The sequence below is a fragment of the Bos grunniens genome, chromosome 12 (assembly GCF_055505025.1).
Source record: "Bos grunniens cultivar Pamir isolate PY7600 chromosome 12, Bosgru_T2T1.0, whole genome shotgun sequence".
Classification (NCBI taxonomy): Eukaryota; Metazoa; Chordata; class Mammalia; order Artiodactyla; family Bovidae; genus Bos; species Bos grunniens.
The window spans coordinates 52,316,943-52,342,917 of record NC_141176.1 but is presented as its reverse complement, the minus strand read 5'-3'; the positions used below and the strand labels follow the sequence as shown (position 1 = coordinate 52,342,917).

Sequence of the window (25,975 nt, the reverse complement as noted above, 5' to 3'; positions counted from 1 at the left end):
TCGTGAAACCCCTTAGTTTAAACCAGCCTATTAACAGCTAGTGTTGCCCACTACAGTCTGTTTATAAAAACGCTGTAAACCCTTTGTTTGGGGCTTGGAGCTTGGAGTGTTAACTCCTCTGGGCCCGCTGGTGTAATAAACCTGAGTTCTTCAACTCTCCGAATGTGGTGCTTGGTTTCTCGAGTACTAGTTTCTGCAACAGGTTAAGTGAAATATGGCATGTACAGCATTTAAGGAGTACTTTTATTTTCCCCTTCATTTCACCTCTGCTAGTCACCATTGTCAGGGACAAATATGCCTTCCAGAAGTTTCCAGTAGTTTGAGATTAAGAAACTAGAAGGGCATTGAGTGTTTATCACAATTATTCTCAGATGTTCCCTCATTTGCTCCTGAGCTGCATTTTTCAGTATATGCACATCACTGGCTCCTGGTCCTCTGCCTGGTTTCTGGGATCTATTGCCTGCCTCCCTGCTCTGGCCCAAGTGGACTTCAACACAGCTTGTCTGGGCCTTTTTGTTTATAATCAGTCACTGCAGGTTAGCTAGTCTGAACCTAGCTCTGGTCCTCTAGGGAATTCTTATTGCCCTCAGGCTTCCTAGTTTTGTGCCATTGGTTTATAGGGGGTACGAGAACTCAGGTTGAGCTTGTGGTTGCAAGTGAAGTGGGAGAATTCTTCTTTGAGGATGATTGTGTGTTAATTTCAGAGGAAATCTCCTAGAGCCTTGGGGTTCTACCTGGATCCTGTCACAGAAGAGAGAATTTGAGACAAAGAGAAATGAATGGTTCTGCATAAAAATTCAAAAGGCTGTCTTTCCTGCAGTCAGTGTCTCTCAGAGAAGAGTAAGTGCTTTGCTTCTCTTGGTTGGGGCTCTGGAGACGGGGTCAAGGCATTAGGAACCTCTGTGGATGGCTGGGGGTGATACCCTGGTTTTAAGTCAGAACCACACACGGGTTGGGGGTAAGGCTGAAGCTGGGCAGGTAGTCAGCAGGGAACCCCATGTTGGAAGGGCCCAGGCAGACAAATTTAACAGCAGTGGACCCAAATATCTAATTTGAAGTTTTTCTTTGCAATATAATAGTTGTTCGTCATTCTCAGGAAAGTTTGTTACAGACTACAACCTATATCAGCCATGCTTTGGGGAGTGAAGGCAGGGCGATCGTTTATGTATAAAGAAGGCTGCGGGGTACCAGTCAGAGAGAGAAGTGACCAGAAGCCACATGGAGGAGTTATCCCAAGTAGTTAAGGACAATTCAAAAGAGGGGTATCCAATTGTACCTAGCTGAATGATGCAGGGAAGAGGGACCAGAAAGGATGACACTGGGGCATGTTTGGATTCTCTTCTTAAGCCAACTGCTGACTAAAGTGGGCTTCCCAACCTTGGTCCAGACTGGGGAAACCCAAAGCCAGGCTCCGTAGTGGCATACACAGTGGTTGTGAGCATCAGGGTACCATTTCAGACAATTAGTTTTATATCAGTGGACTCCAAAACCAGGTTCCAGTGGACGGGTGAATTTCTGTATCCAGGAGTAAAGTGAATATTTGGGTAGGAAGGGCAAGATAGGTATTTGGGGCCATTAGGATCAGATCAGAGAAGGCAATGGCATCCCACTCCAGTACTCTTGCCTGGAAAATCCTATGGACAGAGGAGCCTGGAAGGCTGCAGTCCATGGGGTCGCTGAGGGTCGGACACGACTGAGCGACTTCACTTTCACATTTCACTTTCATGCATTGGAGAAGGAAATGGCAACCCACTCCAGTGTTCTTGCCTGGAGAATCCCAGGGACGGGGGAGCTTGGTGGGCTGCTGTCTATGGGGTCACACAGAGTTGGACACGACTTAGCAGTAGTGACTTAGCAGTAGCAGCAGCAGGATCAGATCAGTCGCTCAGTTGTGTCGGACTCTTTTCGACCCCATGAATCACAGCACGCCAGGCCTCCCTGTCCATCACCAACTCCCAGAGTTCACTGAGACTCAAGTCCATCGAGTCAGAGATGCCATCCAGCCATCTCATCCTCTGTCGTCCCCTTCTCCTCCTGCCCCCAATCCCTCCCAGCATCAGAGTCTTTTCCAATGAGTCAACTCTTCGCATGAGGTGGCCAAAGTACTGGAGTTTCAGCTTTAGCATCATTCCTTCCAAAGAAATCCCAGGGCTGATCTCCTTCAGAATGGACTGGTTGGATCTCCTTGCAGTCCAAGGGACTCTCAAGAGTTTTCTCCAACACCACAGTTCAAAAGCATCAATTCTTCAGCGCTCAGCCTTCTTCACAGTCCAACTCTCACATCCATACATGACCACAGGAAAAACCATAGCCTTGACTAGACGAACCTTTGTTGGCAAAGTAATGTCTCTGTTGTTGAATATTCTATCTAGGTTGGTCATAACTTTCCTTCTAAGGAGTAAGCGTCTTTTAATTTCATGGCTGAAATCATCATCTGCAGTGATTTTGGAGCCCAAAGAAATAAAGTCTGACACTGTTTCCACTGTTTCCCCATCTATTTCCCATGAAGTGATGGGACTGGATGCCATGATCTTCATTTTCTGAATGTTGAGCTTTAAGCCAACTTTTTCACTCTCCACTTTCACTTTCATCAAGAGGCTTTTGAGTTCCTCTTCACTTTCTGTCATAAGGGTGGTGTCATCTGCATATCTGAGGTTATTGATATTTCTCCGGGCAATCTTGATTCTAGCTTGTGCTTCTTCCAGCCCAGCGTTTCTCATGATGTACTCTGAATATAAGTTAAATAAGCAGGGTGACAATATACAGCCTTGACAAACTCCTTTTCCTATTTGGAACCAGTCCGTTGTTCCATGTCCATTAGGATAGACCCCAGCAAGTAAGAACAATCACATCATAAGATTTTGTGATTTATTGCTTGATACTCTACATAAATTGGGATTTTTGTAGTGTTAAGGATAATCTGATTGAGTTGAAAGGAAACAGTTGTCTAGTTTGAAAAACACTCAAAATAGAACTTCCGAAGCATTATCTTAGTTTGAAATTCTGGAGTTTTCAGCTTACTTGTGAAACAGGGAACTGGTTCTGTTCACAGAGCCGAAAAATGGACTTTGCAAACTTGTGAACACTCAGCGGGCAAAGTTTATTTTAGAGGACAGAGACACAAAGCCCTCAGCACTGACCCTGAGAACCCCCAAAGGTGGGAATGACAGTAGTTTTTATGTCTTTATTAGAATTGATCTGTTCGTGTTTGGTTGGCTAAGGGCCGGATACACGTAATTTCTGACCACTCAGTTTAAATGTTGCTTTGTCCAGTTTGTCATTTTTATGGCTTTCTTGGATCTCCCAGTTTCTCAGTTTTTCTAGACATTGTGATGCCATCCTTTGACCCATTCTCAAGATCTCAGAGCATTATTTAGGGGCTAGATGTGTGTGTAGGAGCTAATTGTCTACCTGGAGTTTTTCTCCTTGATGTCCTGGAGAGCATTTTATGATTGTCTTGTCCTGGGTCTGAATGTTTTATGACCCTCCAGACCAGGGAGGCATTCCTCTGAATGTCTATAATCTGAAGCAATAAATATATCTTTTAATGGAGCAAAATGCTTGTGTGTGAGAATTAAAATTGAAATTAGAAGAGGAACTGAGGCTCTGACTTGTATACTGACTACGTAACAATTTCTACCTCAATTAGATATTTAGAGAAAACTCCTAAGACCACTTTTACATGAAAGGGAAGAATGGACTCTAATGGCTTCAACCACCTCACTGTGGAAGAACTTTACAAAGTGATGATAAGCTGTATAAAGTCTGATGAGCTTTGATGGAAGTGCTGTCATTTAACTTTTCTGGGCTCACTTTTTGTCACTGGTATTGAATTTGAAGGCATGTTAGTTCAGTTATTTGCTTGCTTAATTACTCTGTGCTTTTATGGAACAGTGACCAACTTAAAGACTAAGGCCCTCTATAATTAGAATCACTTTCTAGTTATTTCCGGGCTTAGATGATAAATTGTAGATTGACTGACATCTCTCCAATCAAAAACAATTGATGGCTTCCAGTTGCCTCTTGCTCTTCGCTCTAAGTATTAATAGAAGCCAGATTATATTTAAAAGCAAATTTGATCTTCCATCACTGTCTGGAGGGGAAGCAGTGTAGAGAACATTCTCATGAAAGCCCACGTGGGGAGGAGCTGAAGCCTCCTGTTAACAGTGGATTTGGCCATGCATCTCTCCATAGCAAGCCCGGTCTTCAGAGACCTGGCTGGCAGCTTATTGTTGTTTAGTCCCTAAGTCGTGTCCAGCTCTTTTGAGACCTTATGGACTGTAGCCCACCAGGCTCCTCTGTCCATGGGATTTTCCAGACAAGTATATTGGAATGGATCAGCATGTCCTACTCCAGGGGTTCTTCCTGACTCAGGGGTTGGACCTGCATCTCTTGCATTGGCAGGCATATTCTTTTCTATTGAACCACCACTGCAACCTTCAGAGACCCTAAGCCACACCTCCCAGCTAATCTGCTTCAGGAATCCCAGAAGTTGTTAAGATGATGAAGGTTTGTTCTTTTAATTGGAAAAGTCTCCAGGGTAATTTGTTACACAGTAGTAGACAAATACAGACTCCTGCCTATCAGTAAGCCTTACCCATGCTCTCAGGATCTGATCAGAGTTCTCTCTTCATTCTCACATTGGGCTTAGCATCTCCCTTCTACCCAAAGAGCTGCGGTCTTCATGCCTTAGGACCTTAGTACCAGTGATTCCCTCTCACTTCTCATGTCTTGTTCCCACACCATATTTCCTTTCATATCTAACTTACCCCACAACTTTCTTCTCTTCGTCTTCCCTCTAAGTCAGTGGTTCTTAGCCAGAGATGAGTTGTGCCCCCAAGGGACATTTGGCAATGTCTGGAGACAGTCACCAATTTGTGGCATCTAATGGGTAGGGTCCAGGGATGCTGTTAAACATCGTACAATGTGCAGAGCAGCCCCCAACAACAACAACAAACTAACTAGTTCAAAGTGTTAATGGTATTGAAATTAAGAAACTCTTCCTAAATGTAGAGTTACATTTAGAAGTCCTCCCCAACCCCCCAAGTTTAGGTCAACATGCCCATCTGCATGGGGCACAGTTTCCCTCTTTATATTCTTTAAGATAGGGAAGTTCCGTTTAGGAAGGGAAGTGATCTACCCCACAGAATCACTACATCCGGAATATCATACATAGTCAGTGCTCAATAAATTTTTGTTGAATGAATTAATCCAAACCCAATGCTTTCAAAAAGTCAGTCATACTAACACCTGGATGAAATTTAATCCCTCTTTATTCCCAGTGAAAATGTGCGATGAAGGTATTTTTTTTTAATGACTGTGGTTTTTATAGAAAGTAAAATACAGTGAACTGATCTTTGTCTTTCTCTTGACAACAGCAGGTCCAGCCATAAGGGATGGCTTGTGAATGTGAGCTCTGAGTAAATCAGGAATATTTGAAATAACAAATCAGAAATGTGAGAATGCAGACTATTTCTAAAAAAGGAAAAACCATGTAATACAGTCTTTGCCCAGAATAGCTGATTTGGCATATTTGAATTTCAGTTTTCTTTTTTCTGCCTTGCCCTTCCTGTGCAATCTTATGAGTGAGTCTCTGGGTTGTAATTATTAAGTTTCATTTTTTGGGAAAGCTTATGTTTTATCAGAGAGCAAGTGGTAGCAACCAGGGTTCCTTCCCCTGGTTAGTATTTTTGTTAATTCCTTTGCGATATTGAAACATACTTAGAATGTTTTGAAAAGGAGAAAACTTTGGAGTAAAGTGCATTTAATTTCCTTAAAACAAGAACAGCACCACAGTAATAACAGCCATCAACATCTTCAAGGCTTACACCATTATCCGTCTGTCTTTGTTCTGGTTCCGTTTTCCCCAGGCCCTAGACAATAAGATAAAACCAGATTTTAACTTGAAAATATCAGTAAGGCATCAAGAAAGAATGTCTTAAAGTAATATTAAGAGAATGCTTCACAGAGCCAATAGTTATTTTATGTATACATGTTCACTATATGTTCTCTCTGTATGTGAACTATTCTTTACTGACTTATCAAATTTTGGATGGAATTTTGAAAGTGCTTATGAAGGAATTAGGTTCCTATGAAGTGAGGACTTTAAACTATTGAAGGAATGTGTGGCTGTAAAATCAGTGATTCAATATAATTGACTCGACATACTTTATTGTGAAGACATCTTTCCATTTGTGGAGGCTCAGGGTGGTTATGTTTTATCTTCAAAAGCACCCTACCTCAAAGAAAAGTATTGTCTGTAGCTTTTCTTGTAAGCACAACATAGCCTGTCAGTGTTTCCAAGTTAACTAGTAAATACTGAGTGATTATCCACCAGTTGTATCATTCTGCTTACGATGTTGTCATAAAGAAGAACTAAATGGATGGATGTCTTATTGAAAGAAGTCTGGTAGACATTTAAAAAATATTCCATGCAGAAATTGTGTATGCATATTTCACAGGCAGAATGGATTCTAGGTACTTCCTCCTTTTTTGAAGCTATATTTATAGAATTGTCGTGGAGCTCAGAAGAAATGTGGTTAAACATTTCAACAGCAAAGGTCTGGTTACTTCCTTTCTTAAAAAAATAATTTTATGTATTTATTTACTTAGTTTTGGTCACGCTGGGTCTTCGTTGCTGCGCGGGCTACTCTGTAGCTGCGGTGTGTGGGCTTCTCGCTGCAGTGGCTTCTCTCGTTGCAGAGCAGGGGCTCTGGGCGAGTGGACTTCAGTAGTTGCGGCACTCGGGCTCCAGAGCACAGGCTCAAAGGTCACATGGGGCTTAGTTGCTCCTTGGCATGTGGGGTCTTTCCAGATCAGGGATGGTACTCTTGTCTCCTGTATTGGAGGCAGATTCTTTACCTCTGAGCCACCAGGGACGCCACCTCATTACTTCCTTTTGATATTCCTCTTTCATACCAGAGGCTCTTCCTCTTTCACACCAGAGGCTCTTTTTGAGATGATGTAGTCTTTCTTCGGCTCAAGGAAAGTTTCTTCTATTGTTTTCTTGATTCAGTCCCCTGTCTATTCTCCTTCTGAATTTATCTTAGGTAGATATTGTTTCTCTTGCCTTTATCCTACATGTCTCCACTTGATTCTTATAATTTCCATATTTTACATTCCTGTTTAATGCTATGAAAGGATTGGATGACTTGGTCTTCCAGGTGTTAAATCAGTCTTCAGTTGGGCCCATTCTGCTTATTTTGGCAATAATTTTTGTTGTTGTTGTTACTTGTTCTCTGGTTAACATTTTATAGGTATTTTCTTATTTCATGAATACTTGTAATTTAATCTCCTTGAGAAAATTACTTTAAAATTAAAAAAAAATTTTTTTTTTTTTCTGTTTCTCCTGGAATCATTCACAATACTTCTCCATCCGGTACCTCTCTTTCAGGCTGTTGGTTTTCATTCTGTTTATTCATGAATTGGACTGCCCACTGAGGTTGGGATCGGACTCTTGTCTTCAGCATCACTCTGTCTGTGGTGGCTGCTCTTCCACCAGCTCAGTCCCTTGATCTAGAATGATGACTCCTAGGCTTGGAGACCATGGGGCCTCCCTGACCAACCTTAAGGAAGCTCTCCAACTTGGCTAAGATGAGAGGTTCTGGTCAGGATACAAACTATGAGGGCTAACATGGTCAGCCATGCTTGCATATTACAATTTTAACTGAAAAAAGAAATGTACAGGACACAGAACCCAAAGAGAGAACTTCAGGTTTACTCACTACCATCTCACTTTGATAGAAATTTTGGATCAAGCCACCACCAGACTCCTGGGGGGTCTTTAGATCAGTGTCTCCTGATGGGCCCATCAGTCACGATAAGAATGCTAGGGTCTTGTGGGTCCTGCATGGTTCAGAGGGGGCCCACGGGTGTACCATATGTTATTTGGCTTGTCTTCTCAGGTGTGATGATCTTTTTCTAAGAGTTGTCATCATCTGCTTTTCATATTCTTATTTTTCATGTGGCTTTGACTGTCCCCATTCAGCTGAACATAGGTCATTAAGCAGGATATTTTGCTGATGTCTCAGTGATTTTATCCCCTTGTCCTCCATTTGCATATTTTCTTCATGTCTGATAAACTAGAGTTCTAAAATTTGCTTCATGAAATTTGGGTGGAGAGAGGGAGAACAGAGAGACACAAAGTGACAGCTGGGGCTGGGCCCCATGGAGGCGTCAGCCATGGGCTCACTTTGGTACGTGAGCACACTCACAGGACTGATTATCAGGTTCGCAGATCTTTTTTTTAATCAGCACCCATGATCGTCTTGAGTCCCGGGGGCTGACTTTCACTAACTCAAATTATTTGAGAACAGAGAGTCAATCAGAATGCCAGTTTGTTAATTTATATTGAGCAAAATTCCATAAGGTCTTCTATTAAGCCCTTTTCTGTATCAAGGTGCCCAAGAAGTTAAGTTAGTGATGTTCACTTGGTCAATAGTGAGGAGGGAGCACTGAGAACTGCCTTATCCAGACCATAGAAGAGATGCTATCCTTGCCCCATAAAATCTCCCACCTCTCTGGTGCCCAGACACATGCATCCATTGGATTCTCTGCTAGATATGCTTGGCCGGAATTTATTTTGCTCTTCATAAATTACCATTGTGTTGTTAGCCTTTTAGTTTTTGTTCTATGAAAACATGTTGCTAACTTACTGCACAATGCAATCAGACATTCCTGAGTTTACATTTTACACCCCAAACATGTCAGCTTTGTCTGTCAGCAGGCTAGATGAGCTCTATACCCACTACATTTACTACACAATAAAACACAGTCTCTGGGTAGCAACAGCATGATCGCTGACAGGAGAAACTCACTGTTGTTGTGTTTCAACAGCAGAAAAATTCCTGTCAGTTGAAATGTCTGTCACGATTCATTCAAAATAAACGAATTAGCCATTCATTTCAACATATAAGTATTTCCTCAAAATTTTAGAAAAATAGTTGAAGTTAATGTGACCTTTTCTGATTTTGCTGAGTTTTGGCATTTTCCACGTGACTACCTGGGTTCCACCCTCTGGAATATCTACTTAGCCCTGCGCTTTCCCTTCCTTCCTCTATAATTCACAAAGAACATTCTCCTTTTTCTGTAGTTTAACAAACTTAACTAAATCTAGTTTGCAAAGGTTTTTTAAACTTTCAGACTGCGGTTTCATTCCTTGGTTATTCTTTATTCTATCAACTAAAAAAAAAAATCTGTCTTGGTCTCAGATGTGTGAAAAATGGGAAAAGGAATTGTCAAAATCCACAAAGAATTTTCCGTATGTTGGAAAACACTGTGCTGATGACTGTGGATGTGGAAATGAGGCAGGCGGGAAGTGGGCAGGACACAACCAGTACCTTTGAGATGCAACAAAAACTGGTCAGAACCGAATGGCTCAAGATGGAGGAAGATTTGACTTCCAGGAGACCTCATGACCCTGAGCCTCATTATAAGCTCACTGGAATATATTAGCATATGCTAGACAACACACCCACAGGTCCCATGGCAGTTCTGAGAATGGCTATAAAAGGCCAAAAAAGTGGGCAGTGGCCCCATTCTTGGAAATCACAACCCTTTCCCAAAATATTAATAGTTGGAATAACCCTCCTATTTGTTAAGCCATGAAATTACCCTGCCCATAAATGCTAACCATCCCATATTTTGTGACTGCCTCTCGCCTTCTGAGATAGCCCACAGTCTGTCTATAGAGTGTGTAAACTTGCTTTCACTTTGCTATGGCTCGCTCGTGAACCCTTCCCTGCAGAAAGCCAAGGACCCTCACTTGGTGCCCCCATCCCAGGGTTGTTGTTGTTGTCCAGTTGCTAAGTCGTGTCCGACTCTTTGTGATCCCCATGAACTACAGCACACCAGGCTTCCCTGACCTTCACCATCTCCCGGAGTCTGCTAAAACTCATTTCAATTGAGTCAGTGATGACCATCCAACCATCTTATCCTCTGTCACCCCGTTCTCCTCCTGCCCTCAATCTTTCCTAGCATCAGGGTCTTTTCTGTAGAGTAGGCTCTTTGCATCAGGTGGCCAAAGTATTGAAGCTTCAGCATCAGTCCTTCCAATGAACACTCAGGACTGATTTCCTTGAGGATTGACTGGTTGGATCTCCTTGCAGCCCAAAGGACTCAAAAGTCTTCTCCAACACCACAGTTCAAAAGCATCAATTCTTCAGCACTCAGCCTTCTTTATGGTCCAACTCTCACATCCACACATGACTACTGAAAAAAACCATAGCCTTGACTATATGGACCTTTGTTGGCAAAGTGATGCCCCTATTTTCCTGGAACAGAATAATAAGATGTTTGGAAAATGTAACTAAAAAATCTTCTCTCAACCCAGAAATCCTCTCCGCAGAAGTAATAGAGTAAGAAAACACTTTATTAAATAAGCCTTAAACCAGAATGCGATGCCTGCCACAGGCAATCTCCAGAGAGACTGCAAGGACAGAAAAGAGCCTCACCTCCTTCTATAGGCAAGCAGACACTATGCATCGCATACACAGTGTTGAAATAAACAATAACTGGTCCTCAAGTCTGAGGACTTGATGGCACCTTTTGTCATACATCATTCATTCTAAATTTACCTGGTAATTGAGGTGACCGTTGTTTACTTAACTTTATCCAGAGGAAAAACACACTTCTTATTTCTTCACAAAGAAGCAGCTTTGCAATTTGGAACAAGACACCCACCAAAGTTAGGCTGCAGGACCTATTAACAGTCTGTCCCACATTCTGTGTGAACGAAAGTGTGAGGGAGTGTGTACATGTGGATCGTAGGTGAGTATGGTGGTTCCAAATCCCTACCTACCTCTGGTTTCTGACCAGCTGAGAAATTGCATTTTAGTGCTGGGGGTGACATTCCACCTGTCTATCCCACAGTGCTCTCTGTGGGGGCTTTCCTGAGAGGCTCTGGGATTGCTCGGCATCCGTGGACTTCTGGGATGTCAGGGGCCATTTTCAGCTCAGAAGCTCACCTTGGGGAGGGATAAAAGCTGATGGTGGGACAAGTTGCCATAAGAGAATAACAAGGGGGAATTTAGAGAGGCCAACTGGCTACTATGGGAGATCCTTTCTGGGAAAATGCCTTCATGTGGTCACCCGGGTGAGCGGGCTGGATCCATCTCTGAGTGCTGAGCTCATCTGGGGAGGGGCCTCACCCCTCGTAGGAGGCTGAGGTGTGGACGAGAAGGCCAGTGTATCATTTGCACTTTGGATGTTCCTTTACATCTCGAGGCTGGCTGTGTTCACTGTGTAGGGTCCTTCCCTATGGCAGTGTGGCTGGGACATCAGATGAGTAATGGGATATTCCTTGTTGAGTGTGAAACTGAAATAAGTAATGGAAAAAATTGGAGGGACTTTACCAAGACTTTGGGAAAGCTAGACTTCCCTGACCCACACAGTGGATACTTCTCGTTGATCTTCGCCAAATGTAAGATCTTGCCTTTGTTTGCTTTCTTCATTTTGTTCCTCTTTTAAAATTCCATATTTATCATCTTCCTGTTGTTGTAATACACAGACGTGTGACAGCACATTCTTGTCTGGCTACCTTTTTGGTCAAACTCTAACAAGAAGTCAAAATCAAGCTCTTGTAACTGGGAAGATGGCACCTTACTTGTGGAATATCATGTCTCCTTGAAGTATCCTTGTGGTCCTGAGGTTCTGTCATAATTCTTAGAAATCTCTCCCTTCCTCTCTTCCTTAGCATGGGTCACTCATTATATGTGGATTTTGTTAGTGTAACTCTGAGTGGTAATCTGCAGAATCAATCCCCATCTAAGGGGCACCTTTTGTTGCTCCAGTGTGCTAGTAATAAGGAGACCTGGGTTCAATCCCTGGGTCAGGAAGATCCCTGGAGAAGGGAATGGCAACCCACTCCAGTACTCTTGCCTGGAAAATTCAATGGACAGAGGAGCCTGGTGGACTATAGCCCAGGGGCTCCCAAAGAGTCGAACACAACTGAGCGACTGACACTTTCACTTCCATGGAGATTTCAGAAATCTGATGCCCAGACAGTGAAGCAGACTCTTGGGGTGACTCATGCATCAGTTGTTTTTAAAGGTTCCCATCCCTAAGTGATTCTGTTTGCAGCCAAGGGGTGAGCCAGTGATCCAGCCTGAAGTTCTGAGGTTTACTGAGGCTGCATCTTCCTCATGGGTGGCCAGCACTTACAAGCATCCTGGCTTATACTCCAGGATTTCAGACTTGTTCCTGTTCCTGCTACACACTGACTTTGTGCAGAGCCCCATGGCTCTTCTGCCTCTATCCTGCTCTTGCTTGGTCTTTTCCAGGGACCCGTGGATGCCTCCAAGATGCTGGCTGTCTTTGTCTCCTTACATTTCTGACTTTTGTCTGATTTCGTACAAACTGCATCAGGCTCCATTAAAGAACAAATGATTTCTTTGAAGACCCCAAGCACTGAAAAAAAAGGGCCCTTCTGCTCATTCCACCAACTTATAATAAAATTAATATTAATGAAGCACTGACTGTGTATCATGCACTATTATGCTTTACATATGCTCTATTGATGTAATGTTTAATTCCCACAAAACATCATCATCCCCATTTGATAGATAAGCCAATGGAGGCAGTGAGAGATGAGTAATTTGCCCAAGACAACACAGCTGGTACAGCCAGGGCTTTGAGACAGACAGTCTGATTCCAAAGACCACAGTAAGCCACACCAAACAGTAAAATGAGTTTAAAGAAGGGGAATAATGTAGATTTTCCAATTGGGTCACTTGGATGCTTTTTTGGCAAATTCTTTCAAAATTTTTTTCTCCTTCTTTTGGTTTTCCTGCTTAGCAGATGCATTAAGCACACACCTATTCCTGCTGTTGGTGATCCATCACTGTTGGGTTAACCCATGTCAGACTTCCTTGATGTTGAAAGCTTGCATCAATCCCCTTGTCCCCAGATATTTGTATATAGTAAACACACCCAGTTGATGAAGCTTCAACCAGCTGCTGGCAGGGCCTGTCTCCCCGAAGCCTTCTAGCCATTGTAGGCAGATCTGTTACAAACTCTTTTCGTACAGCTTACTAAGCGCTGGCTTATCTGTCTTGGTTGTCTCAGCTCCTAGAAAGTCTTAATTCCTCCCTTCCTTGTGGGAAATAAAACACCTGGTCCCTTTAGGCAAACAGAGTGCTGATTTAAAGCAGTGGTTCTCAGACTTTCTGTCTGTCAGTCACCTGGGGGGCTTGCTCAAACCCAGATTACTTGGCAGAAATGCTGATTCTCAGGGCCCATCAGGGCGCTGAGAATCGGCATTTCTGACAGGTTATGCCTGTGCTGCTAGCCCCATGACCACACTTTGAGAACCCCTGCCTTAGACCCGGTCTGCTGCAGTGTGGTGTGCAGGTTGGCATCATCTGGGAGCATGCTAGAAATGCAAACTGCAGGTCAGAGTTTGTTTAACAAGGTTCTCAAAATGTGGTACGTATGCACATTACAGTTTGAGAGGCACTGGTTTCTATCACCGGTTTTGATTCCTTTTAGGACTTTTAATGTCAAGTATAAACCTTATTTGACAGAAATATTCAAAATAGTTACCACATTAAACTATATTCTGGCCACAAAAAAGACCAAATAAGATGATATGGGTGGTTTGGGACAAATCTATGACAAGTCCCTCAAAGTGCCTAACAGCTCAGCATCATGCCCTTCTAACAGAGGGAAGATGATGTGTTCAAGGTGACGGCAACTTAAAAGATGATTAATACGCACATGCTCAGTGCAGCCTAATGCTAGCAGGCGGGACTGATGAGTTTTTTAACTCCTCTTCTATCAGCAGAACAATGACATAAAATGTACACTCAATTTAAAGTTTATATGAAGTCTGAATACTTGGAAAATCAGTCAGTCAGAAATAAAAACTGCTAGTTCTGGGTCAGTGAGGGTAAGTAGTGGGGAAAAGGGAAAGCTATTTTCACTCTTACTTTTACATTTTAGAAAAAAAAAATGATAGGCTGGCAAGGTAAATATCAAGTTTGTTCTTTAAAAAGTGAGGAAAATAGTTACCGAGATTATCGTTGTTTTCTCTAAGTCCCGATAAGGATTTTTGGATTTTGAAAGTCAAAGGATGAACAGATGAGTCTCCAGCACAGTAAGAGAAGATCATTTGCATCTGTCAATAGATTCTGACATGCTGGGTGAGGATAATCAAGCAATATCAGCAAAGCTGCCACTTCAAACAAACAAACAAAAAAGTGAAAAATGAAAGCATTTAATAAATGTTTCTGAAGTATAAAATCTAAGTGCTACAAAACCCTGAAACTTGATAATCAAAATAGCTGTCTTTCTTGGGTGCTTGGGCTTCTCTTGTGGCTCAGCTGGTAAATAATCCACCTGTAGTGCGGGAGACCTGGGTTTGATCCCTGGGTTGGGAAGCTCCCCTGGAGAAGGGAAAGGCTACCCACTCCAGTATTCTGGCTTGGAGAATTCCGTGGACTGTATAGTTCATGGGGTCACAAAGAGTCAGACACAACTGAGTGACTTTCACTTGGGTGCTTACTATATGCCAGGAATTAAGCTAAGTGCTTTATCTATATGTTATACGTGACCTCATTAATCCTTTCCAGAACCTTAGGGTTCTACAGTGATTTGTATTTTACAGATGAGGAAACTGAAGCTCAAGGAGGCTTAGGGGTGAGTGTTATCTATGCACATTAATACATGTATTCTGTAGTTACATGCCCCTGTAACCTACCTTGTGAAGAAATACTTACTAGCTTATTTTCCTGAAAGTTGCTGGTAGGAGGATAAAGCGAAAGATTTACTTAATTTGCCTATAATTAGAATGAAGAATGCTTTCTGTGACCAGCTGTCTTGGTTTTTTTTTTTTTCCAATGCTGAAATCAGATGCGTGCATGCATGCTAAATTGCTTTCAGTCGTGTCTGATTCTGTGTGACTCTATGGACTGTAGCTTCCCAGGCTCCTCTGTCATGAGATTTTTCCAGGCAAGAATACTGGAGTAGGTTGCCATGCCTCCCTACAGGGGAGCTTCCCAAACCAGGGATCAAACCCAAGTCTCACGTCTCCTGCATTGGCAGGTGGGTTCTACCACTAGAGCCACCTGGGGAGCCCACTAAAACCAGAGTCTCAGGCAAACTGGGACAGTTGATCAGCCTACTGGGATTCCAGGGTAATGAAACATTGGAGCCAAGCCTTTAAAAGCAGATCACTTGACCTCTTCACAAGTTTTAGTTAATAAGTGGTTCTTATGATAAAAGCACTGAAGTTCATGAAGGTCTATTCTTACTGGATTGAAGAACACTGACCTGCCTACACTAGAACTGGCTTGTTTTGGTTTTGCTTTGTTATTCTGAGTAGTGGTGATGGATAGTCAGATAAGAATCACAGCCTGAAGTCATGGATTCTGTGATTTGCCCCACCTTAGGAACACAAGCAAGAAATCAATTTTGGAGGACCCTCTGGACATGTTTCCAAGGCTTTGTGCCCTTGGACTTTTTATCTATCGAGTGAAAAAGCCTTCCTTGCTTACTGTACACAAGTAATCCCACTCCTACCTGTGTTTTGTAATTTTGGGTCCTGAGCTTATCTTTAGAGAGGCTTAGTCTGTGAACTTCCATAGTGACCTGAGTTGAGGTTTGTATTTGCTTATATAGGGAGTCCTGGGGTACATTTGGAGGGACATTTCTTATACTAATTTCTGGCTTGGTAGGTGAGGATCTTGCAGGTAGTTTTTGAGTCTTGCCCCAAAGGCCACAGGTACGATCCCTGTGTACCAAGGCCACAGAAGTGGAGCCCAGAACTAAGATCACCTCTGAAGCTAATTGAGCTCCTTTGTAACTATTACCAGAAGCCCCCTGATCATCACTAACAAGCTTCTTAACTCCAAATTAGGCGAAGATGCCCACTCCAGTAAACACCCTGTAAAGTCCTAACCAATTACCTAATGCCAACCTTCCAGCAGGAATTTTCTTTGTCTTGAGGCTATAAAAAGTGAGTAACTCACGAAAAAGGTCCACACTCTCTGATCTAGCAGGAGGTCGGCCTGCTGCATTTACAATGCCTTCATTATCTCTGCTCTTTGTTCTTAATAAACTCACTCCCTTCTGAAATTCTGTGTCTGGAAATTCTTTTCCAACCCCCGACTTGGACTGCCTCAACAGTAGTTTAAAGTTGAAGTGTAAATCCATGTAAGGGCAGGCCTGTGACTTAATTCTGGGGAAGATACGCTCCCTACCACCCCTCATCTGAAAGCCCCTATAGAGATGGGCACATATTCTCTTTGACTTCCTATACTGCTGAATGATTTTTCTTATGTACGTGGGGCTACCAGGTAAAACATAGAGCTGCCCAGTTAAATCTGAATTTCAGGTAACAACAACAAATTTTCTAGTATAACTGTATTCTAAATACTGTATTGGATATGGTTGTATTAAACACTGAGTTGTTGTTCATTTGCAATACCAATTTAACTGGATGTCTTGTATTTTTATTTGCTAAATCTGGCAGCCTAGGTGATACACCCTAGGTACATCTTTTACTCAGGCTGAGGTCCTTTGGGAAGTCTAGCTTTATTTGGGGTCTTAGTGGTAACTCCCCAACATGAGGGGTTGTCTCTTGCTTCCATGAAGTCTTGGAAACCTCAGCCCTGGGGTTGTAATGCTAATGTTGAACAGGGAGTCTCTTACCTACTTGACTGTTACACTCTTGGTTCTCTGGATTCTTGCTGCAGTTTTCAGTTTGTTTCATTTTTAGCGCCTCCAGTTATCTTAGTTTCTTCCAGGTACATATATACCTTGAAGAAAGTGTTTGTTATGTTTTGTCTCAGATTTTCAGATGTTTTGAAGTAAAAGGGTTTCAGGTTATCTGGTCTACCCTATCATAGAAGATGTAAATTCGGACACAGATTCTGTAATAGTCAGCTAAGGTGTCTGATACATTGGTGTTGGGGAAGTTAAAATGCTGTTAAAATTTAAAAGTCTCCAGGCTTTCTGAGCTCTTCACCCACCTTAGGAGGGTGATATTATGCATGATAAAGTATATTTGACCAAAATATAACCAAGTCAGTAGTGAGATACTTTGTAATCAGGTTATTATAAAACAATTTCAAAGGTACCAAGGGTTAGCAATACACAGGAAGAAATAATTAAAAGAGCATGTAACTAACTTAAGAACATATGATTTGTAAGTCTGGGTGACTTAGTTCCTAGGGCAGTGTTATAGGTGGTACTACACATCACCACATATCCTGTTTCTCTTTGCAAGGCCCCTCCCTGAGAGGGTACACATCCCCTTCCTGGCCACGTGACTGGGGTTTGGCTAGGGAAGCAGAAGTGAACACTGCCGGCAAGAGATCTGTGGTTTGTCTTTTCTCTGTGCCATGGCTATCTTCTAGCAGATATGAGATAGATGGAACTACATATAGCCAACCCTATGATGTATATCAAGTATAAGCAAGAAAAAACTCCTCATTCTTTTAAGCCAGTGGGTTTTTCAGACTGTTTGTTACTGCAGCACAACTTGATCTCTTCTGACCTATTTTGACTGACAGAGATGTCATTGGCCCTCAGGCACGAAGCCAAGGGCCAAAGGTTGCAAACATGAGCAGGTTTGGTGTGGTCTTTCCCCTCATGAACTTAGGTTATAAGAGGTGACAAAAATTAATCAAACAGAAAATGTGGAAGTAAAAGTTTTGAAGGAAACCAATTCTTGGTAAAATTAAAGTGCATTTCTTTAAAATGATACCCCACCTATTTCCAGAAAAGCCTGAAGCTATTTATAGAATCAGGCACAACATACAACTTAGATCAGAGACACATTAATACAGCAGAGGAATCAAAGTCACTGGGCTGTAAGATAAATCAATTACTGCAGTAGGGCATGATAATCATTTCCACTTGCTGGAGCCAAGGCAAGAAGGGAGTTGAATAATACAGTTCTTACTGTCTGACAGCAGGATGCAGGTTAGATCTTTGAGGAACTAAACTTTTTCTTGCTGTGAATAAAGAAGCAGTTTTTTGACTGGGTCTTCATACGAGAGACATTTCACAACTTGACAGTCAGTAACTCTAAATTTGACTTTGCAAAAGTCATGGAAACATTGTTGAAAGGGATAATCTTGGTATAAACCAGCTATAAAAGCCGTGTGTGTGTGTGCGCGCTCAGGAGTGTCCAACTCTGCGACCCCATTAACCATAGACCATCAGGCTCCTCCGTCCATGGAATTCTTCAGGCAAGAATACTGGAGTGGGTTGCCCTTTCCTACTTCAGGGGATCTTCCCGACCCAGGGATGGAATGCGAGTCTCTCGTGTCTCCTGTACTGGCAGGTGATTCTTTACCACTGCACCTCCTGGGAAGCTGTTGGGGTCCTTTAATGGACTGGGACCTGGCGGTCCGGAGTTGACGATAAGAAAGTGAAAGAGAGAACCAGAGGGAGGGAGGGAGAGAGAGAGAGAGAGAGAAAGAAGGAAAGAAAGAAAGACACGGGGACCCAAGCTCTGATGGAGCAAAGGTGCTTTAATGATCTTTCTGTGAGTATATATAGGCTATTGTATAAGAAATTTCTTTTGAGAATGATAAAGATCAGAAAACCAAATGTACAGCAACCGTTACCAAGGGAACAAGGGATTAATAATGGTCACAAGGTCAGGAGACAATCCATATCTCAATAAAGAGGATCGAGACTAAGTGTTGTCATAAGGAGAATGTTTACTGAAGGAGACTCAAGTCTGTCTCATCCTATGACTTCGGTCCTGAGAGCTGCGTGCAGCTCTACTCATTTTTGGCAGCAGAAACTAATAAGGAACAGAGGGTTTATGAGAAACAGCACGTAGGAATCCTCCTGTTAAATATTCCCTGACAGGAAGCCTCTATAGAAGCGGAAGAGAACAAAAATTTTAATTAAGGGAAGCCATTCCTGTTGGGAGCTTAGGTACTATAGGAGCTTAGGTTGCTTTCTGCTGTCTTAACCATGGCAGGGTGGAGGAGGCAGTGCTAGGGGAGGGTCCAGGAAGTGTACATTGTCAGATGACCCTTAAGGTAAGTTGCGTCTGACTCTTTGCAACCCCATGGACTATACAGTCCTTGGAATTCTCCAGGCCAGAATACTGGAGTGGGTAGCCTTTCCCTTCTCCAGGGGATCTTCCCAACCCAGGGATCGAAGCCAGGTCTCCCGCATCGCAGGCGGATTCTTTACCAGCTGAGCTACAAGGGAAGCCCAAGAATACTGGAGCGGGTAGCCTATTCCTTCTCCAGGGGATCTTCCCGATGCAGGAATCAAACCAGGGTCTCCTGCATTGTAGGCGGATTCTTTACCAACTGAGCTATCAGGGAAGCCCCTGTTATCAGAAGCCTCAGGAGCCTATGGAAGATGCTGCTTTTGAAGTGGTCTGTGTTGGAGTTTTTTCAGTCCAGACCTTAAAATTATGTTCTGTGTGGTTGGCGGAAGAATCCATCCCTCCATTTGCTTTAGAGGCCAGAAGGAGGCAGGGCTGTCATGCTCTGTATCGTAGACATTCAAGAGCCTGATTTCTGTCTTTTGTCGTGTGTCACACAGGGACCAGTGGGAGGGATTGATATTTTCTTCGAAAAGGAACATAAAAACATAAAAACTTCTCAAATACTTCAACAGTTATTTGTGATACCAGCGTTTGGCACCATAAAACAGATTTTTATGTTTTGTTTCTGAACATTTTAAGGCCTTTTAATGATGGGCTGCTTCAGCCAAATAAGAGCCTGACAGGCCATTCCTGGCTCATTAAATGGAGGGATGGTGGGCCCTTGGCCTAGATGAGCACTGAATCTGGGAAAAGGCCAGTCACATAGTCCTATTATGTCCTCCTTGGAAAGCTGATGAGGCTGTATGGGCCAGGGTGATGCCATAGACACGAGCACAGTACCGTGTGATCTTAGCAGATGACTTCTGTAGCAAGCATGCAACTTCACCCATATACACAGGTGTTAAGAAGTGTATCTTCTGTGAAATGTCTCTGACTGAATCTATTTTCTCATGGAATCTTTATTCTGCTGAAGGACAGAAGTTCTGTCTCCGCTGGTGTCAGGATCTCCCTGTCTCTTGTCTTCCGGGACCGTGTGGGGAGGTGGGGGGACACTTATGCTGTCTCAAGGGGTTGGGTAGGGCCATCTGGTATCAGGTGTCAGGGTTGGATTGTCATCATCTGTTTACGCTGGCTTTGGTGGAGACACCCCTGCTTCTTCTGGCCTCTGGTCTCTGGCCCACTGAGCCTAGTGATGTGCGGTACAAGACTGTGCTTGTGGTTAACAAAACTGGTTGAGTGTAAATCTCACATCAAGTGTTCTTACACACACACACACACACACACACACACACACACACAGAAGGGTACAAGGAGACTTTGCAGGTGCTGAATATTTCTCTTACTTTGATTGCAGTGATCGTGTTTCACGTGTGTGTGCATACGTCCAAACCCATCAAATTACACACATAAGGTGTGTGCAAGTATTTGTATATCAACTGCGCCTCAATAGGGTCTTCCCTGGTGACTCAGTGGTAAAGAATCCACCTGCAATGCAGAAGCTGCAGGAGGCACTGGTTCGATCCCAGTGTCAGGAAAATCCCCTGGAGGAGGGCATAGCAACCCACTCCAGGATTCTTGCCTGGAGAATCCCATGGACAAAGGAGTCTGGTGGGTCCATGGGGTTGCAAAGAGTTGGTCATGACTGAAGCAACTCAGCATGCATACACACACCTCAATAATAGTGTTTTTAAATGCTGTTTTAAAAAAGAACATATATGTGGCAGGTAGTGGGCTAAATGCTTTTTATGTTAACTTTTTACACTATCACAATAGAACGCATGAGGTGGGTACCCATCACTGTGTCCATTTTACAATTGAGGCAACAAGAGCATAAAAGAATTTATTTCAACCAGTTAGTAAGTGCTGGAGCTGGCATGGGCATGCAGGCAGACTAAAGTCAGACCTATGCTCTTTTTTCTTTTTTTTTTTTAATGTTTCTGCCTTGCCATGGAGTGTGCAGGATCTTAGTTTCCCCACCAGCACATGCCCTGCAGTGGAAGTGTAGAGTCTTAACTGTTGGCCTAACCAGGGAAGCCCCCAGAACCTACGCTCTTAGTCCCAGCACTGTGCTCCCTCTTGAAATACCTTCCTCTGGACCCCGTCACACCAGGCTGTCCTGGTTCTTCTCCAGCCTCTCTCACCATGTTTCTCTATGTCCCCGTGGCTTCTCTTCCTTGCCAGCCCTCTTCGCCAAGTGCCATCTGAGCTCCACCTTGGCTTTCTTCTTCTCATGGTGAACCCTCTCACCAGGGCTTCTTTGCTGGGCTTGTGGGCCCTGACTTCAGTCAAGGGCAGATGACTGCTGGCTCTGTCTCCGTGGCTTGTTTCGCTAGCCCAAGCTTCAGGCTCAGCTGTTTTGCTGTCTCCTTGCTGTATCCTCCTGGATGTCCTTGGGCAGCTACTGCATCATCTTTTCCCCTTTCCTATGTTCTCTGGATCTCGTGGGGGCCCATCCATGCTGGAAAACTGACTCATTTTTGCCTTCTTCCTCATCCTCTAGTCTACTTAATCACCAAGTTTGGGGAATTTCATTTTTCCCCTGATGGTTGCTCTGGTTGGAGCCCTTATGGTTTCTTTGATGCTGAAAAGGCTTCCTAAGTGGTCGCTCTGCTTCCACTCTCATCTGCTTCTGTATATCCTCCTATAAACTGAGAGAGCTTTTCTTACTAAACACAACTCTTGGTTATTTGTGTGAACCCCTCATTTACAGAAGTGTTTCCCATCACTTACAGGCTTCCCATCATTTACAGAAGTGTTTCTTTTATTTTTTTTATTTTTTAACTTTACAATATTGTATTGGTTTTGCCATACATCAACATGAATCTGCCACAGGTATACACGTGTTCCCCATCCTGAACCCTCCTCCCTCCTCCCTCCCTGTACCATCCCTCTGGGTCGTCCCAGTGCACCAGCCCCAAGCATCCAGTATCGTGCATCGAACCTGGACTGGTGACTCGTTTCATATATGATATACATGTTTCAATGCCATTCTCCCAAATCATCCCATCCTCTCCCTCTCCCACAGAGTCCAAAAGACTGTTCTATACATCAGTGTCTCTTTTGCTGTCTCGTATACAGGGTTATTGTTACCATCTTTCTAAATTCCATATATATGTGTTAGTATACTGTATTGGTGTTTTTCTTTCTGGCTTACTTCACTCTGTATAATAGGCTCCAGTTTCATCCACCTCATTAGAACTGATTCAAATGTATTCTTTTTAATGGCTGAGTAATACTCCATTGTGTATATGTACCACAGCTTTCTTATCCATTCATCTGCTGATGGACATCTAGGTTGCTTCCATGTCCTGGCTATTATAAACAGTGCTGCAATGAACATTGGGGTACACGTGTCTCTTTCCCTTCTGGTTTCCTCAGTGTGTATGCCCAGCAGTGGGATTGCTGGATCATAAGGCAGTCCTATTTCCAATTTTTTAAGGAATCTCCACACTGTTCTCCATAGTGGCTGTACTAGTTTGCATTCCCACCAACAGTGTAAGAGGGTTCCCTTTTCTCCACACCCTCTCCAGCATTTATTGCTTGTAGACTTTTGGATAGCAGCCATTCTGACTGGCATGAAATGGTACCTCATAGTGGTTTTGATTTGCATTTCTCTGATAATGAGTGATGTTGAGCATCTTTTCATGTGTTTGTTGGCCATCTGTATGTCTTCTTTGGAGAAATGTCTATTTAGTTCTTTGGCCCATTTTTTGATTGGGTCATTTATTTTTCTGGAATTGAGCTGTAGGAGTTGCTTGTATATTTTTGAGATTAGTTGTTTGTCAGTTGCTTCATTTGCTATTATTTTCTCCCATTCTGAAGGCTGTCTTTTCACCTTGCTTATAGTTTCCTTTGTTGTGCAGAAGCTTTTAAGTTTAATTAGGTCCCATTTGTTTATTTTTGCTTTTATTTCCAATATTCTGGGAGGTGGGTCATAGAGGATCCTGCTGTGATGTATGTCGGAGAGTGTTTTGCCTATGTTCTCCTCTAGCAGTTTTATAGTTTCTGGTCTTACATTTAGATCTTTAATCCATTTTGAGTTTATTTTTGTGTATGGTGTTAGAAAGTGTTCTAGTTTCATTCTTTTACAAGTGGTTGACCAGTTTTCCCAGCACCACTTGTTAAAGAGATTGTCTTTAATCCATTGTATATTCTTGCCTCCTTTGTCAAAGATAAGGTGTCCATAGGTGCGTGGATTTTTCTCTGGGCTTTCTATTTTGTTCCATTAATCTATATTTCTGTCTTTGTGCCAGTACCATACTGCCTTGATGACTGTGGCTTTGTAGTAGAGCCTAAAGTCAGGTAGGTTGATTCCTCCAGTTCCATTCTTCTTTCTCAAGATTGCTTTGGCTATTCGAGGTTTTTTGTATTTCCATACAAATTGTGAAATTATTTGTTCTAGCTCTGTGAAGAATACCATTGGTAGCTTGATAGGGATTGCATTGAATCTATAGATTGCTTTGGGTAGTATATTCATTTTCACTATATTGATTCTTTCAATCCATGAACATGGTATATTTCTCCATCTATTAGTGTCCTCTTTGATTTCTTTCACCAGTGTTTTATAGTTTTCTGTATATAGGTCTTTAGTTTCTTTAGGTAGATACACTCCTAAGTATTTTTTTCTTTTCGTTGCAATGGTTAATGGAATTGTTTCCCTAATTTCTCTTTCTATTTTCTCATTAATAGTGTATAGGAATGCAAGGGATTTCTGTGTGTTGATTTTATATCCTGCACCTTTACTATATTCATTGATTAGCTCTAGTAATTTTCTGGTGGAGTCTTTTGGGTTTTCTATGTAGAGGATCATGTCATCTGCAAACATGAGAGTTTTATTTCTTCTTTTCCAATTTGGATTCCTTTTATTTCTTTTTCTGCTCTGATTGCTGTGGCCAAAACTTCCAAAACTATGTTGAATAGTAGTGGTAAAAGTGGGCACCCTTGTCTTGTTCCTGACTTTAAGGGAAATGCTTTCAATTTTTCACCATTGAGGATAATGTTTGCTGTGGGTTTGTCATATATAGCTTTTATTATGTTGAGGTATGTTCCTTCTATTCCTGCTTTCTGGAGAGTTTTTATCATAAATGGATGTTGAATTTTGTCAAAGGCTATCTCTGTATCTATTGAGATAATCATATGGTTTTTATTTTTCAATTTGTTAATGTGGTGTATTACATTGATTGATTTGCGGATATTGAAGAATCCTTGCATCCCTGGGATAAAGCCCACTTGGTCATGGTGTATGATCTTTTCAATGTGTTGGATTCTGATTGCTAGAATTTTGTTAAGGATTTTTGCATCTATGTTCATCAGTGATATTGGCCTGTAGTTTTCTTTTTTTGTGGCATATTTGTCAGGTTTTGGTATTAGGGTGATGGTGGCCTCATAGAATGAGTTTGGAAGTTTACCTTCCTCTGCAATTTTCTGGAAGAGTTTGAGTAGGATAGGTGTTAGCTCTTCTCTAACTTTTTGGTAGAATTCAGCTGTGAAGCCATCTGGACCTGGGCTTTTGTTTGCTGGAAGATTTCTGATTAAAGTTTCAATTTCCATGCTTGTGATGGGTCTGTTAAGATTTTCTATTTCTTCCTGGTCCAGTTTTGGAAAGTTGTACTTTTCTAAGAATTTGTCCATTTCTTCCACGTTGTCCATTTTATTGGCATATAATTGCTGATAGTAGTCTCTTATGATCCTTTGTATTTCTGTGTTGTCTGTTGTGATCTCTCCATTTTCATTTCTAATTTTATTGATTTGATTTTTCTCCCTTTGTTTCTTGATGAGTCTGGCTAATGGTTTGTCAATTTTATTTATCCTTTCAAAGAATCAGCTTTTGGCTTTGTTGATTTTCGCTATGGTCTCTTTTGTTTCTTTTGCATTTATTTCTGCCCTAATTTTTAAGATTTCTTTCCTTCTACTAACCCTGGGGTTCTTCATTTCTTCCTTTTCTAGTTGCTTTAGGTGTAGAGTTAGGTTATTTATTTGACTTTTTTCTTGTTTCTTGAGGTATGCCTGTATTGCTATGAACTTTCCCCTTAGAACTGCTTTTTACAGTGTCCCACAGGTTTTGGGTTGTTGTGTTTTCATTTTCATTCATTTCTATGCAAATTTTGATTTCTTTTTTGATTTCTTCTGTGATTTGTTGGTTATTCAGCAGCGTGTTGTTCAGCCTCCATATGTTGGAATTTTTAATAGTTTTTCTCCTGTAATTGAGATCTAATCTTACTGCATTGTGGTCAGAAAAGATGCTTGGAATGATTTCAATTTTTTTGAATTTACCAAGGCTAGATTTATGGCCCAGGATGTGATCTATCCTGGAGAAGGTTCCGTGTGCACTTGAGAAAAAGGTGAAATTCATTGTTTTGGGGTGAAATGTCCTATAGATATCAATTAGGTCTAACTGGTCTATTGTATCATTTAAAGTTTGTGTTTCCTTGTTAATTTTCTGTTTAGTTGATCTACCCATAGGTGTGAGTGGGGATTAAAGTCTCCCACTATTACTGTGTTATTGTTGATTTCTCCTTTCATACTTGTTAGCATTTGTCTTACATATTGCGGTGCTCCTATGTTGGGTGCATATATATTTATAATTGTTATATCTTCTTCTTGGATTGATCCTTTGATTATTATGTAGTGACCTTCTTTGTCTCTTTTCACAGCCTTTGTTTTAAAGTCTATTTTATCTGATATGAGTATTGCTACTCCTGCTTTCTTTTGGTCCCTATTTGCATGGAAAATCTTTTTCCAGCCCTTAACTTTCAGTCGTATGTGTCCCTTGTTTTGAGGTGGGTCTCTTGTAGACAACATATATAGGGGTCTTGTTTTTGTATCCATTCAGCCAGTCTTTGTCTTTTGGTTGGGGCATTCAACCCATTTACATTTAAGGTAGTTATTGATAAGTATGATCCCATTGTCATTTACTTTATTGTTTTGGGTTCAAGTTTATACACCCTTTTTGTGTTT

At 42.1% G+C, this 25,975-nt stretch overlaps 1 long non-coding RNA gene across 1 annotated transcript in view; it reads left to right on the top strand.

Annotated features, from left to right (window-relative positions):
* Positions 1 to 25,975, top strand: part of LOC147361765 (uncharacterized) — a 181,916-nt gene that overhangs the window by 27,856 nt on the left and 128,085 nt on the right. The window lies entirely within an intron of this gene.